General features: G+C 37.5%; 1 protein-coding gene and 1 long non-coding RNA gene across 17 annotated transcripts in view; one reads left to right on the forward strand and one right to left on the reverse strand.

Annotated features, from left to right (window-relative positions):
* The window catches only part of LOC145975871 (uncharacterized), a 322,438-nt gene that overhangs the window by 265,157 nt on the left and 43,469 nt on the right, over nt 1-13,812 (forward strand). The gene's annotated exons all lie outside the window — the stretch shown is intronic.
* LOC145975877 (uncharacterized) overlaps nt 1-13,812 on the reverse strand; it is a 277,761-nt gene that overhangs the window by 156,087 nt on the left and 107,862 nt on the right. For 3 of the 7 annotated variants that reach the window (XR_014440104.1, XR_014440110.1, XR_014440109.1), the window contains exon 3: nt 11,357-11,489. The exons of 2 other annotated variants lie outside the window; for them this stretch is intronic. This is a non-coding gene — a long non-coding RNA (uncharacterized LOC145975877). Of the gene's footprint in view, nt 1-9,695; nt 10,261-11,051; nt 11,181-11,356; nt 11,490-13,812 lie in introns of those variants that run through there. 2 more of the 7 variants (XR_014440107.1, XR_014440108.1) reach the window with 2 other exon arrangements.

Here is a 13,812-nt window from a genome sequence, read left to right on the forward strand (position 1 = left end):
GATATTTGCTAAATACTGAAAAGATATAAATTTCATAGCTTCGATCGATCATCCGCGTTTGCATGATCGAGATGCAAAGACCCGCCCCGGCAATTCATCGCGTCTAATCGCGCGATCATGCGGAAAATATGCACCCCGTCATGTGCATCGACCCTAATGTAGGTCAGCCGAGTCAAGGTCGTGTTCTTTAATTCGTCGGTTCCCCAAGCGCATAGACGGGGAAAATCGCCCCCTCGTTTTTAGCGAGAGGAAGGAGGACCGGAGAAGAGGCGTCAAGGTGTGTTGCGAGAGACAGCCAACTGTGAAACTCGCTTCCTCTTAGCGTTCCGACGTCCTGGTAAACCATCCCCCCGGCATCCCCGGTCGACTGCTCGATCCCCATGGAAGCGTACATATTTAACGTGACCCCGTGTGAATAATCGATGGGCGAAGGCGCTAGCCATTTGTACTTCTCTGGTTACTAACTGCGTCTTCTTTAAAGATTCAAACCACCCCGAGTGAAACGTTCCTTTCTACTTTTCTAGTAGCGAAGTGCAGCCGGTTATGCGACAAATGGAGGGGAAGAAGAAGAGTCCTCTTCTTACCTGCTTTGACAGTTCGTGATGGTTGTATCATTTTGACAAACTTGGGTATCTCGAAATACTCTGGATTTGATGTTCTGCTAACGGTTTATTTTATATGTAATAAAAGTATTAGATGTATATTTTATTTTAATCTCGAGACATATTGGACCAATTTGTATATAAAATAATAAATATATTATCGAAAAGATGTTACGTAAAATACGATTTCAATCGTCAATTTTCATTTTATTGTATTTTATTATACGAATTATATGAAACAAAAAAAGTTACGAGAAAAAAATAAAATTTATCATTGATATACAATAAAAATAGAATATTAAAATATATATAAATAAATAATATATTATTATAAAAATATTTATTTTAAAAATAGATGTATTTTAAAAGTAGTTAATATTTTAAAGTAATTAGCATTTTAAAAATGCATTTAAAATGTGAAATTTTTCAAAAATTTTGTAGTTTGTTCTATTAGTCACTATTCTATTTGTACTCTTATAACGAAATTCCGTATAGTGACGGGAGACACTATACGTCGAAATACCTACTAGACTCAGCTCGCGCCAGAGGCATCCGGTGCAGTAGAGGCATCCGTCATAAGTCAGACATTCTGAAAGATGCGCTGTGAATTATTTATTATAGCGCGTTGCGAGCGGTCGAGTTGCTGTTTCTAAAGCGACATCTCGAGATGCATTTCGATTCAGAGAGTGACTTATTTCCTCCAGGCAGACAACACGACCTGACTGATTTAATAACGTGGCATCCAAGTATTATTAATATCCCGATGTATTTTTGCACACTTTTGTTGTGAAAGGGTTAAAAACGGAATTCTATTGTGACTAATGAAGGTTAATTTATAATTAACTTCTTCTATTTTTCGTTTTCAAAATTTGCATCCTCACGGCTGGATGCGCTACTCGCAAGACAAATGAAATATTGAACAATGAATCGCAAAGTATATCTTGGTAATATAATTTTTACTTTCGTAGAATTTTATTCTTCGACAACGTTAAATATTGGTTGTAATTTTAACGAAGTTTAAGTACGATATCCGATATTCTTTGCAGCATCAATTTTCATATTCGATATTTCAATTCGAAGAGAACAGGACGATTAAATCGCCATAATCGACAAAGATTGAATTCGATAGGTCTCATGAATAAATTCGTAGTTTTTCAAGTTGCTCTCCGCCGAGCGAGATCGAGTGATAACTGAGATTGAACCGGAATCACGTCTGCTTGAGCTTCTCTAAGAGGGTTACGACGCGGTTTGCTATCCGATCACTTTTTTCATGAAATTCCCAGATTTTCTGTAACTGCTTCCGCTTTGAAACTTGGATGGCGGATGCACTTCTTGTACTTGAAGATGTATCGGGCTCCGTCTTGAGATTGTCGCGCGAGTAAACAGCCCGAGCTAATGAAAACAAAACAGTCTCGCAGCCAGCTAAGGCTCCCCTCGTGAAAGCAAGAACCTGCGCTGGCAAGGTCTACAGAACTGATAACAGACGTTGAAGAAAACCGGATTACGGACTCAGAATCGTCCCACAGAGGCTCAGTAAACTGCATTGTATTTCCGATTTGCCTATTCAAATATGTCGCTTAACAAGAATTATAATTTCAATGATATTATTTTTCAACATCGCACGTTCAATATGACTGAATACAAATGATATTAATTATTTGACAGAATATTTCAGTAGCAATTGTAATATAAATAAACCGCAAATAATTATTTCACATTATCACTTTAATTACGATGTCAATTGTAAATATTAATTATTTCAAAAATTAATATTTAACAAATTAAATTAATGAGAGAGAGAGCGTGTGTGCGCGAACGAATGCGTGATTTCTCGCATATCACGCGTCTTACAGGAAGCTTGGAAGCGCGAAATTGTTGGCAGCATTGTTGGCAACAACGGGACTCCTAAATTACCATTTCCGACTTCATCAAGTCTATGCGCGGAACTTGCTATTTCCCGCAACTCCGCCGCTTCGTGGGATTTTCTACGCCCAGTTCTACCTTCGCGCTAGCATACTTCGCATTGATATTAATGTGCCGCCTCCTTCCCCGTGGATTAATATTAATCGTCGCAGCCCGTACGTGCTCGTGTTGCATGCGCGAGGTCTCGAAGGTCTGTTTCTCCCGAAAACATTCATCCTTACCGGCCCTTTCGCGGCGGGTAAGGATGTGTGTTCAGCCTCCGTGGAAATTCGAGCCGACGTGCACCGAAGGTCGGAAAGGGTTGGAGAAGCAACAAGGGATGAGCACTATCATCGTGCGAGCGGTATAAATTAATTTTAAGAACTCCTTCGAGCGCGCAATTCTCTGGAGCAACGTTCTACTTGTCGTAGTTTACGATCGATTCAAATTGCATTATACGGCCGCGATTAAGCGATAACTTTTGTAGCTCGTTTCAGTAGGGAATCTATTTGAAAAAATCATCTTAGTGCATTTATGCGAATTATTTTATAATTCCCGATTAATATGAGATCAAACATAGTCTGTGAATTTTCAATATTGATTCTACCATGTTAATTTTTAATTTATATTATTATTAAAATTTCAAAAGTCCTAAGAATAAAAGATGAAAAAAGTGTCATAAGAAAAAAATATATTTAAAAAAACTAACTTATGTAAGTAATTAAATGATTTTCAAACAGGATAAACTTTTTTGCATATTTTTTCTGCGTTTAATACTTATGTTATTCATTCACTAAAGACTTTATTAGTGCAATTTCTATAATTAATATTCAATATAATTAATATTCACTCGATAATATTTTCTTTGTGCAGCGCGCAATGAATTTTATTTTACAGCTCGATTTAAAAAAAAATAAACAGGAACACCGTAAAGTTTAGTATATTAAATTCAAATTTTTATAAAACTGTTATATTTAAATTCAAGTTTGATTCAACTATATCATGATCACAAGTAAAAAATCACTAAAATGAAATTAAGTGAAATACTTAAAATTCCGAAGATGATCGTGCAAGAGAATTCACATGTCACATTGAATCTAAAAGAGAGAAGGACAACCAGTATAGATCTTGTACATTCCATGTTCGCCTCAAAGCCATGGCTCAGACCTCGTTACGCAGAATCAACCTTAATCCGTTTCTTGTTCGACGAGTCGTCGTTCACACGGCACCGCTTTGTACCGTGCGCATCACTTTGTTACAAATCATCGTTGAATCGCACACACACGGAGCTATTAATTAAACATAAAAAACATCTCAAGTCCTCGACAGAAAATCCTCTGCTTTTCTATATCTTTTTCTGCGAGTAATTATACCGTTCGTTTAACTGCGCGCGTAATCGAGTTATGTCGGCAGAAGAGATTTCTAACAACTGGATTATTGTGCTTTAAACGTTGCAACGATAAAATAACTCGGCTAGCTGAGCTGTGAATAATTTTACAAATGAAAAACATAAATAATCTTGATGAAACTAGTATAATAATAATATTGAAATTGTGGAAAGAAAATATTTTTCCTGAGAATATTTTCCCTTTAACGTTTTTGTAAAGTTTTCGTTATAAAATAAAAACAAATAAAGAAAAATTAAAGAGATGAGATATGTATACAAGATGCTTGCACATTTAAATATTTCATTAAAAGCAATTATTATTCCGATAATATTCGATAATATTTGTAATCATTTCCACTCATTTACATCTTAAACATTACACGAACCTCAAAAATCTCTTTTCGCTTTTAATCACGACATATAAAGTAGGATAGATTCACGAAATACCTTTTCTACGCTTCGTTCCAATCCTCCTTACTTGTTTCGCAAATAATTCGAGCATCGTCGCCATTACAGCGCAGATTAATTCCCGATCCGCGTTGCGCAGCATCCGCTCGCGACAAATCGAGTGAATGAGGAGGCATCGCGTAATCGAATCGTAATTAAGCCATTACCGGCATAATGGAGAAGAATATTGAATGCACCGCCACAACAAGACGCGAAATTGCACGACGCGAGATTCGCGTCGTGACAGAGTCACGAAACAGGCGAACACAGTTGCGCTTCAAACTCCAGTAAAGTATGACAAGTTGTCGGTTCTGAATTTCCGGAAAAGTCGCGAGACATTTTCGCTCGCTACCACAGTATCGAATCAATTTTTGAACGTGAGCGCACACGACTAGGCTCTGTATAATCCAAACGGATTTTAAATTCCAACAAGCTGCACCGCGCACAGTGTTTATAACGACGATATATATTATCTTTGGTACGAACTGCGGCTTATCGTTTTTTTTTTTTTTATGAAATTATAACGCGGCGCCGATCGAAATATAGGTAACAGTATGTAATAAAAATATGGCGAGCTTACACTCTACCGGGACTGCACTATTGCAACACAGCAGTTTTCGCGAGGCATATGTAAATCCGCTTAATAAAATATGATACGAAACGAGTTATTTCTTCTCACATTGCGCCGGTCGAAATTTCGATTAACTCGCGCTTGAATTTTATTCGGATGAAAAGAAACGTTGCTACAGTGATCGGTTAAAAAGTTTATAGCAAACCAAAAAGTATTATTAAAAAGCTTTCATCGCATGACAGATTGGATGCAGAAAAAATTCTGGTATATTAACTTTGAATTCAATAAAACCTAAAGTAGTTCCTCGCGTGAGACGAACTAATACCGTCGTCGAAGAATCTTCCTTTCAAGTTTGATTTTCTCAAAATAAGACAATTATGCGACTGTTAATTTGAACGTGATTCATGACTCGGAAAATACGAGGCAATTTTCATTTTTTATCGGTCGCCGTGTGCTCGAGAATCAATCTCGAAGCGACCGTAAAATGCGATGCGAGCGGACGGTACGTTATTTCGCAGCGACGTTAAAGCAGAAAAAGAAAGGCGACGGGCTAGATAGATATATGTGCCTGCTGAAAGTGGCAGCAGCACGATTTACGATCACGACTTCATATGATGTGGGCTAAAGTTCGCCGAGTTTATGCTTGACATTAAACCTTTATTCGATCATCGTATAAGTCATCTACTCGTATCTCAATACAATATGGCATTTATAAATGCATTTTATCGATCATTGCTCCCGAGGGCCGAATTAAGAGGGCAGAACACGAGGCGGGACGGAATCGCTCATCGGTAAACGAGATGCAGTCCAGGAATGGGAAAACGATTTCCAACGAAGTCCGTTATTGCCGCAACTCTCACGACAATCTTGCGGCGAGCATAGCGTAAATGCGAGGCTAGGTCGGTGAATTATGAATTCGGCGTACCGCGCCGTGATAAAGCCATTTTACGGTTCGCCCTCTTTTCCAGACGATTAAATTCGCGTGAAACCCGCGAGGAAGTAGCGGAAACGGGAATACGATGCGCGAGAACTTTGCGTAACGCGATCATGATCGATCGACGATGAAATGCAATTGTTATTACTCTTTCGTCCTTTTTTTCCTTATATATACCTATGATATATATTTCAGTAAATTTTTTAGAACACACGTTTCATTTATTACTTACGACTGCTTAATTAGGAATTTAAAAGGCGAGAAAATAATTTTCTTAATTATATTATGTGTATGTAAATTTTATAAATAATAATAATATAAATACTTTTCAAATTGATTAAATTAAAAATATTTTTTATCTTTAAAATCTTGAATAATTATTCCGCTGGATTTCCGAATATGCTTAAATAATAAATTTCCAAATTTAAAATTCCTGCAAATTTTCACGAGTTTACAGGCGCGCGTTTTCTCAACGAGCACGATGTGTGTACCTATCCGCAGTATCGATCCGCGAAATAATTCGCCTTCCCACGTTTCCCGCTTCTCGTTCAGTCCGTCGAGTAATTGTTAACGCGCTACATCGGGTTATATCGAACATGGCGCGCACACGAGCGAGCATCGAACGTACCTGTTGAAAGGTCCAGGTGCGGGTATAATCCGAGAGCGGGCGGGGTGAGCCCCCGAACCTACCCTGTCTGCTTGTCGTTGCCGCGCTGTTTCTTCCGGGTCATAGTAACTCCATACGCACGAGGAAAGGATCGCCTTTTTGCATCGGCGCGCTTGTTTATGCCGCACACGACGCCGACATACGGGCGGAAAACGGGAAATTGAATAAAGTCCACAGCGGGAGGCGACCGCGCGCGAAAGCGCATTGGGGTATATCGAGCGGAATGATATATTTGACAAGGCTCGTATTGATACGTGCATATTACATGCGCGATAGGGAGCCGCGCCGCAGCGTCGGCCGTCTGACCATACGCGAGCACGTATCACTTACGGTCGCCCGACTGGACCCGTCGCGTCGCCTCGTCTCTTTCGCTTCTTTCTCGCCTTCTACCCCGCGTATTCTATCACGGTACATATATCGCGTTTCATCTATAATAAAATTTCAGAAAAGTGGAGACTATGGACACAAAGGATATATTTTATACATCGTATTTCGCTTATTTCGCAATCTGTATACTTTAATTAAATTTCCTATTCGCCGCAGTTTATGGTCAATCGCTAAAAAATTTTCTTATAAATATTATTTAGATAATTTCGAAAATTTTTAGAAAATTATAAATAATAATATAATAACTACGATTAGGGTAGGATTTATATCTACTGTGAAATATCAATGCAATGGTTAAGTGTTGTCATTCATGTTGGGCTTCTTATAACGAAGTTCGGTTTGTGTGGATCGTAAGCAGCCCCCATGCATCGTGATTCATTTATGAATATGTAGAAGCGCATGATGGTGGTCAGACACCGGAAAACTCCGGATAGTCCGGGCATGAATATGCTAAGCGCAACGTAGTACCGAGGAAGGCTAAAATTTTTTTTCCTCGTTGCATCGATCCTGCAGAGTTAAAGCGTGAGCTCCACGTGGAAAATGATTTCGCACTTTTATCTGTTTTTTATTATTCTATCACATCTGCCAAATGGAGTTATTCTTCTCGAACTTTAATTTTCCGACATTACAAAAAAGGCGGAACAAATTTGCGAAAATAAAGTTGAGAAAGAGAGTCTTCATTCTTCTTAGTCATAAGCTTGAGTTAGTTTCAAAATTTAACTCCCTTCGCGCTTACAGTCTCGAGTTTCTCAACATTTCTCTCTCTTTCTCTCTTAAGAAAAAAAATTAAGTCAAGATACTTCAAAATTCTTTTATCGCGTTCATGTATATATTCTTGTGATATTTTAATAATTTTGTTTATGCAATTTATGCAATTAAGATTAAACAGTTTGAATATTATTTATATATATAATTAGATTATACAAACAATATATAAAAAATTAATATCTAATCATTATATATATTATACATAAAATAGAGACTTTATATCACAAAAATAATTGCATAAAGAAACACAAATAGCATTGAATAAATCATTAATTAATAAATAGTTTGATAAAAGTCTAAATCATCAATATCAAAGCAAGCAATCTAACAATCTAACAATCTAAGATTATAACAATATAACAATCTAAGATTAAATGTACAAATTACATTTGATCATTTATTTGTTCCCTACAATAGACTGTTTAATTTCTTTTCGTGTGCTGAACTCAAACCGTAACGAAATACTATGAAGCGAATTCGGATTTGAGAGAACGAAAAACAAAGACATGAAGAAGCAAAAGAAAATCGATATACTATTATCAATTTCTTCATGCATATATAATGAAAGTGAGGAATGAAAAAAATGGCAAAGTTACGAAGATTAGAAACGGTAATTGCAATGGTATAATAAAGCATTAACTTTATCGCTTTAAATCTATATTTTCTCCTTCTACGGCTACAGGAAACACGAGAAGGTTTATTAGTATTTCAGACAGGTAATTCCTGTTCTATCTACCTTGCAACTCGATTTAGCGAAGCAGCCGGCATTCGTGAAGCAATGAAATTACACGTAATGATATTGAGCGTTACAGTATCGTGCGAGTCGTATGCTCGACGAGAGATAATATTCGATAAAAGGATACAAATGATCCCGAAATCTGAATCCCATTGTATTTAGACCAGAATACAATATACATCTGCCAAGAAGATCCAGTTCAGAATGCAAACTTTCGAATTAAATGAACCTACTAGATATAAACTTCAAATTTTCAAGTTCTCTCTTATCTGATTACTTAATCTAAGATAAAATTATTGTCTTCCTTAATTGCAATTTCTGAAAAATTAATTCCTAACAAACTTTTAATTACAGTTGCAGTAGAGCTATACATTATAAATATCTTACTTTTAGTTAAATGCGAGAAGGAAAACATTTTGCCAACAGAAACAATGAATCGATCGCCAAAATAATTCCAGCAACCGGAAAACGAATTCACTCGGCCACTGCAAATAGATACAGTGAAAAATGCCTTTTCAATGGAGCACAACTAACCACACCCGCATCGGAGCCTTTGTCTTCGCCGAAAAATATTTGGCAAACCGCGACATCAACGTTCTCTTCGTTACGACTGCTCGTCACGCAGGTCGTTCCTCGGATATGGAAGCCGAGAATTACGAGGACGGGGGAAGTTTAGGCTTTATCTCGGGCCTTTATTACATCGGCTGTCAGGCGGTGTATGCGAGAACGCGTGCCGCAAAAACACGTGTGATTTAACTCGCGACGACAATAATTGCGCGCTGCACTTTACGACCAATCGTCACGCCGGTCATTGATTCCTGAAATTATTCTCTCTCTCTCTCTTTCATTTAGTTTTTGTTGCACGATGCCCGCGAATCATGGCTCATAATTTTCTAGCAAACCATTATGTCCGGATAATTGCGCTTTAATCGAGAGACAAGCCTGCCGCCTCCCGTTGTTGTTGACGAAAATCGGAACTTGCCTGGCTAGGCGCCGCTTCCGTGATAATTCACTTTTTTTCGGTGTTTCGCGAGATATCGCCGCGGAAAACACACGATATCGTCAGGCAGGACGATAATTACGCGCGCGTGTAAACGACTTGTCGTCACGCGAATTGTACATTAATCCGCCGCGCCGGTCGAGAGGAGAGAAACTCGCCCACTCGGCAGAAAAATAGGAATGTACATTTTATTATAATTATACGAGAGCGATATAATCACACACATTGCTGAATGTCGTGACCTATTTACGATGCAGTCACTGCACTTAATGTCGATAACAGTAATAATCCACCTGATAAAGTACACGTTGACCGTACTTTTGCATTCAATTGCATAGTGATTGAGCGTAATATTTTTCACTTGCGACAATGAATTTCCCATGCGTTTAATTCTTAATTATAATTCACGTTATAAATGCTGGTATCTAAAATGGAATAATTTAAGCATTTCATCAAAAAACGAAATAAGAAAAAAAAGACACGTTTTTTTATCTCTCAAGAGCGATGGAATTTTCGGATGTATTCGTCAGAAGCAATCAACTCAAATTCCAACGTTTCTTAACCCTCGTACGTGATTTTGATATTTTATCCCTACTCGATAGATGGCAATCGTCGTGTCTTCGCCGCTGAGATTTATTACACCGCGGCTTTAGGCAGAAGCGAGCAATTTACATTTCCTGCTACACGTACGTTCGGTTTCTGCGGCTCGACGGTATATCCAAACGTCGAGACGTCTCCCCGACCGCTATGCTCCTCGTCGAAATTACCAGGGATTACGTACGGAGGAATTGCCCGACGTGCAGTACGGCGATGACGAAATAGTATACTCACGGCATGCTATTAGAAGCAGTAATAATCGCTAGAAAAAGATATGTAATTGAAAGACTGGATTATAAATTCTTAAATGCTTGTAATTTGTCACCTAATATTTTTCATAGAAGAGATATATACAACAAAATATAAATTGAAAAATATAACTTCAAATATATATACACATTTACTGACACGTACTAGAAAACAGAGTCATATTGCTCTGAAATTACTTCTTGTTAATCAATATACTTTACTTTGTTAATTATTATATATAACAAAATATCATTTTTCTCTTGCCCGAAATATTAATTTTTCAAATTGTAATTTTTTTTCCATTTGAAAAGGAAAAATTATTTTTTAAGTAAAATATATAATAATTACAAAAATACACCTTTTATATAAAAAAAATAATTACTAAATGTCTTATCTCATTGACATACTTCGATATGTTGTACCATTTTGATTATTCCGAGGTATCATTATCTAAAAGTTTGCAAAAGTACGAGCGAACAGTTTCTAATGGACCCCATTGGCTGCCTTTTGGTTATGCTCAAAGAGCGGTGGGATCCTTCAAAAGATCATTGGTATCGCGCCTCATTAGCATTTAAGATTGCGAAGGATCGAGCACAGCGTGCCTTTCGTTCTTTTTACTGCGTACGGCAAATGCAAACGCGATCATTGCCGACCTTTTCGCGATAATTGGGTCAACGGGGTTAGACGCACGAGAAAACGAATGATGAACGAAGAAACGAAAATATCCGATACAATAAAAAGGCAGAGACAAGGCTGACGAAGGCTGACTTCTCGTCGAAACGAAGTGGCTTGAAATTAGTTTACCTTTGGAAACCAATTTCTTTCTTTTTCGTTGCCCTCCTCTCGTCTGCCACTTCCTGTCTGACATAAGAGCGATTTTTCTCCTGTAAGAGGAGGGATCCGCTCTGCGATAGGTAACGAGAGACGAAATTGCTGAAGGGAGGAAAAATAATAAATGGACGATACGGGACGCGAAAAGATAAATACCTGATAATACGGTAAATAATGCAGTCCTTCCCCTTTCGCATTTATGCAACGAACTCTGCATTACGTGCAACAGGCCCTTATTGATAGTCCGCTAATTTAATACATTCTTTTTTAATACATACCTAGTATAATACTGCACTCTGTGAAAATGTAAAAAACACGTGCGCTCTATTCTATCGCCATAACAAGCAGAAAACCCCGTGGCAGACTTTTTAAGTCCATTAAGGATCCACTAAACGGCTAGGTCGGCAAATTCTGCAACAGAGAATTAACATTATTAATTTATCACTGACAGACTTTAATAATTCATTAAGACTTTTTAATTATTACATGACAAGTCTTGTTGGAAAATCAATATTTAAATATCATTCTCGTAAAGCCATGTTGAAGAAAATATCGCAATTCGAAATGTCAAGTGAAGAATATAAGAGGTGGAGATGGTTATATAATTTTTAAATAAGTTTTGATGCTTTTTTATTATATATCTTATCATTCTTTCACCATTTTTAATTAACTTATCTCGTAAAATTTACAATACACATTTACATTTGTCAAAATGTATACCAAAATATATGATTATAATGATAAAAGTTATTTGCGGATTTGCATGTGTCTGTTCTCATAAATTGAAGAATGTATCAAATGTTTCTGATTTACCTGAGAAGAAAGAAGAAAGAAAAAGAAAAGGAAGAAGAGGGTAGAAGGGACACTGGAAGAAGTTGGTGGCGCGAAGAAATTTATGACTATCATACTTCACGGTACGTCAAGCTGTGTTCCTTACGGCCTGACTGCTATAATCTAGGCACTTAGCATCTTGGGGTTTAACCGCGGTACTTTTCAGCATGAAGGAACGCTATCTTGGCAATTTTCAGAAGAGTGTATATTTTGAGAAAAATTGTCTCCAACACAATCGCGAAATTATTTATAAAAATATCGAATACGATCACAAATTTCTGAGATTTCTGACGAAGAATTTTGATAATTCCGATTATCACAAATTTGGCAAGTATTTTGCGTATCTCCATCGGCGCATCGCGACTGACAAAATCAATAATCGGACGATATTAGGGAGGAAGGCCGAGCAGCCGGATAAAAGACGACCGGAAGACGGCAAGCGAGCGAGATGGCGCAACCGCCATTAACCAGACCAGCCGCGAGTCAGGCCGAGCATTTCAAGTTGTTGCTTTCCACGTCGCTTGACGCCGCGATATTAAGCGTATAACATGTACGGCCGCCATTATACAGCCATTACAACGTCACACCGTTGTACCGATGTATTATACCGCGAGCGCGACGCTCGCTCAGTCCGAGCTAAAGTAGCGTGCGGCACGCTTCTACTCTATCCGCTATCGCTACTTGACTGACAACCCTAACTGACGCAGGATCCCTTTTGCACAGGCCAACCAGCGAGCCAGTCCGCCTAACCAACCTCCCTTTCCCTTCGCCTTTGCCGTCGCCGCTGCCACCTTCCCTTACCGTGCATTTTATCCTCTTCACCCGCACCTTTGTTAGCGGGACGACCACGGAAGTATTGCGTTACCCTATGTACACGTACGTTCTTGTCGTGTGCCATGTCGTATAGTGCTTGCATACTGAATTGCGTAATTCCATTCGACTAAGATAAAGCGCATATCAAGACGCATATTTGCGAGAAAGCAAAAAAATGCCAGAAAAATAGAGTTCTCGGAAACACTTGAGACTTTTACATTATACAAGTGAGTATAGATTAATTCGCAGAAAGTAAATTTTATCATGTCAATGTCAGAGAAATAAAGAATTTACAAGCTTAATAATTTTGCTTGTAGTAAATTGTGACGAACAATTATTTATTTTAATACATTTTAAAAAATCTAGAAGGATAAACCACACTTTTTATACATAATATATTAATAATATCAAAAGAAAAATTGTATTAAGTTGAGACGTATGTATCTAAAATTTGATGGTTAATTCTATTTTACTGTCTTCAAGAAATAAAAACATGAGAAATATACTATTTTTCTCCCGAATTGACTTCTGATCGTCGAGGTACGGAATTGTGTTCGTATCACCCTATAGATGCTTCATCGTTGGGGAAAATTCAACGCTGATGGGATTGCATTCGCCACGTCTCGCGAAAATCAGATTTGTCGGTAGTACACCCCTTGCGCGAGGGATGAAATGCCCCTGACCCATTTCGTGGCGTAAATTTCGTTCGAATCGCCTGGAGGTCTTCACGGTGTAAATTCCTTAACGGCCGAGTCAGAAACTTTAGCCCCTCAGCTTGCCCCGAGGCTGGACATTTAGGTGGTTTTATCACGATATATCGAGCATAAATATGTCTGATTATATAATATATATTTCATGATGTTGCAACACAATAAAGTATATTTTATAAATAATATTATTGATTTTATAAAATTGATGTTTATATTTTTGATAATATAATGTTACTTTTAATGTTATTTTAATTTATAACTAATTATTAAGGGGATTTATATATTATTAGTACATTAATTTAATACTGAACTAATATTCTCTCTTAACATGAAAATATTGATTAGTAATAATTACAATGCTATAGTAATAATATATATCT

Source organism: Camponotus vicinus, unplaced genomic scaffold (genome assembly GCF_025532165.1).
Source record: "Camponotus vicinus isolate PSW18456_S1 unplaced genomic scaffold, iyCamVici1.0 SCAF_8, whole genome shotgun sequence".
Taxonomy (NCBI): Eukaryota; Metazoa; Arthropoda; class Insecta; order Hymenoptera; family Formicidae; genus Camponotus; species Camponotus vicinus.